General features: G+C 41.6%; 1 long non-coding RNA gene across 1 annotated transcript; it reads left to right on the top strand.

The window, feature by feature from the left end:
* Positions 1-301: 301 nt before the first annotated feature.
* Positions 302-2,403, top strand: LOC148223923 (uncharacterized). The gene is made up of 3 exons (XR_015803550.1): positions 302-608; positions 1,220-1,310; positions 1,470-2,403. It is a non-coding gene; the product is annotated as an uncharacterized LOC148223923 (long non-coding RNA).
* The last annotated feature ends 562 nt before the right edge of the window (positions 2,404-2,965 follow it).

Raw genomic sequence — 2,965 nt, 5'->3', positions numbered from 1 at the left:
AAGCAAATCAGTGATGCCTGAGAATGAAAGCCTTTATGCTTCCCCTGTGACCTGCAGTGCACCCTGTGAATCATTCATTTTCCAAGTATTAACCTAAAATTATTTTTTATAAAATATATCCTCTTAGCTTCTTTTTATTTGTTTTAAACTAAAACAGCAAAAACCCACTTTGTTTTCTCTGCAACACAGCCATTACTAGTTCTCATACTGGAACTAAAATGGGAAGAAATTATCTGTACCTGGACTGAATGCATTTTACTTTTTAGGTATATCTATAACTCTTACCATAACCCCCCCAGCCTGTATTAGTAGCTGACTGCGATACAGGTGTGGCATTATAAGGGAACAAACTTTGCTTTTTCTTGTCAGCTCCATAAGACTCATACAGCAGGATGCTTTTGTCTCTGTTCATAACTGGCAGCCTTGAAACCCTGAAATTCTAAGCTTGTTTTCATGGGATATCTAGATCGCCCTGCAGTGCCAGTGATGAGGAGGTTTTATCTAGCTCAGCACTGGAGAGAATTCTTTGCTTCTCAAAGGATTACATCCTCATGTGCAATGTTCAGCAGTGTTCTGGATGCAGAGGGGTTAAGCAGCATAAGGAGATGGTAAGTGTTGGTTTCAATGCTGTTTCCAATTAGGTTTGATAAAGAATTGTATACAAAAGCAAGTCAAGAGCAATGGGGAGCTGCTTTAGAAGAGAAGAACAGATGCTGAAGACAGATTTATGCTCCAGGTGATTGGTATAATAAGCTTCAGGAAATAATGCAAGAGACAGCAGAGCATTTTAAACAATGTTCTGTGCATAATTTCTCTGTGGGTTTTTTTTGCGTGGGCTTCATCATTCTGTGGAACATCTGACATGCTGCAGTTCTGAATATACCTGCACCTATCCTGGAAGAGAAACTGTGGCTGAGCTGAGACACTTAATCATTAGCATATGATGTAGACTGAAATAAGAAATTCATTTCTTACCCTATTAATGTTTCTCTATTTGGATGGAACTTGGAGGCCAACTTGAAAATCCAAGGAAATATTTTTAAAAGATATTTTGCATCTTGTATTTTTAATTTATCTCTTTCTAAATTCCCCTTAAAAAGCATGAAACAAATTATACCAGTGTGATTTTATATGTGTTTCCCAAAGCTTACAAAAACTACTGATTGAGGGTCTACTTCCCCCTGCCTTTGGTTTTGAGGGTCTCTGTCTTCTACTTCAGGTGTGCTGAAAGGTATTCCTGCTATATGCCTCTGCTGTGCTGAAAACCATCCAAGAGGGCAAGATTGGACAGATACAACAGGACAATGGGGGTAATTTAATTAGCAATGAGTTAAAGGCTTTTTATTGGACATCGTCTACACAGTTTTGTCTTTTTGCTATGATTTTACAATTGTGTCCTCGTGACATGTCCTCCATATGAAGTGTTCAGCATCTTCTGAGCAATCTGGTGTTTCTTTTTGCTATTGCAGGACTAGGTCTATGCTGCACTTTGGGATACATCATAAGAGGACATCACTGCAGTCTACAGCCTCTGCAGTCTGAAAATTCCAAGGTTTCTCTCTCACCATCCCATTAGTAATTTTTTCCATGAAAGCCCTCACATCATTTTCAATGGGGTAAAGAAACAATTTTAATTTAGAGGCTGTAAATACACTGCGTGAGAAGATGTATTTGACAGCTTATTACACTCTGGCATCAGAACTGAACTGAAGCCCTGCTGGGGAATTTCACATCAGTTTTGTCAGTATTTTGGGCAATTTATCTACCATTGGACTGATTATATAGACCATTTGCTTTGGGAGGACTTTTTTTTCATGCTTTATAGGCCGTTTTTCTGAGTCCATGAGATAAAAAGATGGGTAGACAGCTGCTGTGCCATATTGCTGAGGTGACCAGCAGCAAAAATTCAGGATAAAAAAATGTTCTCTGGTGAAGGTCTGCACAGAGCTCACCTCAGAACTTCAGAGCAACATGAAATCTTCCCAAGCAGTTCAGAAGCACACATCTCTGAGTGTATGAAAGAGCACTCAATCTGATGGCAAAATGCCAAAACATTTGGTGCAGACAGTGCAGTAGATATGTGGCTTAATTTCAAGATGGTAGTGCCATCACACTACTTAGCAATCCCAGTCCAGGTTTAGCAATCTGGGCTACTTTTAACAGAGGAAAAAAGAAGACATTAAATAAATAAATAGTACTGTGAGTCCTCCTTATTTAGGATAGCAGCAGGCAGTCTTCCAGGACAACACACTAAAGAAAAATAAGGAATTATTACTTCCCATCAGCAAGCAGAGGTTCAGCCATTTCCTGTAAAACAGAGCTTCAGAAAATAAAACGGCTACTTTGGAAGACACATACCATAGCCATGTCCTCCCTTCCTCCTTCTTTCCCTGAGTTTTTCCTTTTGAGCATGATGTCATATGGAATATCCCTTTGGCCAGTATGAGTCAGATGTCTCCTCCCAGCTTCTTGTAAGCCTCAGCTCTGCTCGCTGAGGGAGGCAGAGTGGCGGGGAAGAAAACCTCAGTGTTGTGTAAGCACTGTCCAGCCACCGCCAAAACTTTGGTGTATTGGTGTGTTATCCACGTGGTTGCGGGGTTTTTTCCCATGTTAGGAATACAAGAAGTTGTGGCAACATGAAGTAATAATGTTGATACAGCTTGGTGTCACGCTCGGGCTTGCTGAGGGTGCACTCAGTTGCACTGCCCATGTCTCCGACAAAGACATCAAACGGTGCCGGTTCCAGCAGCCGCCCCCGAGGAGCAGCGCTCGTCACTGCTCTCCAGTGAGCATCCTCTGCCAACCACAGCTCTGAGTGCAGCCATCCGGAAAGTCCTTTGTCCACAGTGTGGTCTGTCCATCACATCCATAACTTCACAGTTTAGAGACAAGGATGTCATGTGGGACAGAGCAAAACCCTTTGCACAAGTACAGATAGATGTCAGTCACTCTTCCCCCATCCACT

Source organism: Sturnus vulgaris, chromosome 4 (genome assembly GCF_052056855.1).
Source record: "Sturnus vulgaris isolate bStuVul1 chromosome 4, bStuVul1.hap1, whole genome shotgun sequence".
NCBI lineage: Eukaryota > Metazoa > Chordata > Aves > Passeriformes > Sturnidae > Sturnus > Sturnus vulgaris.
Note: the sequence above shows the minus strand (reverse complement) of the source record. Positions and strands in the feature narration are given on the sequence as shown.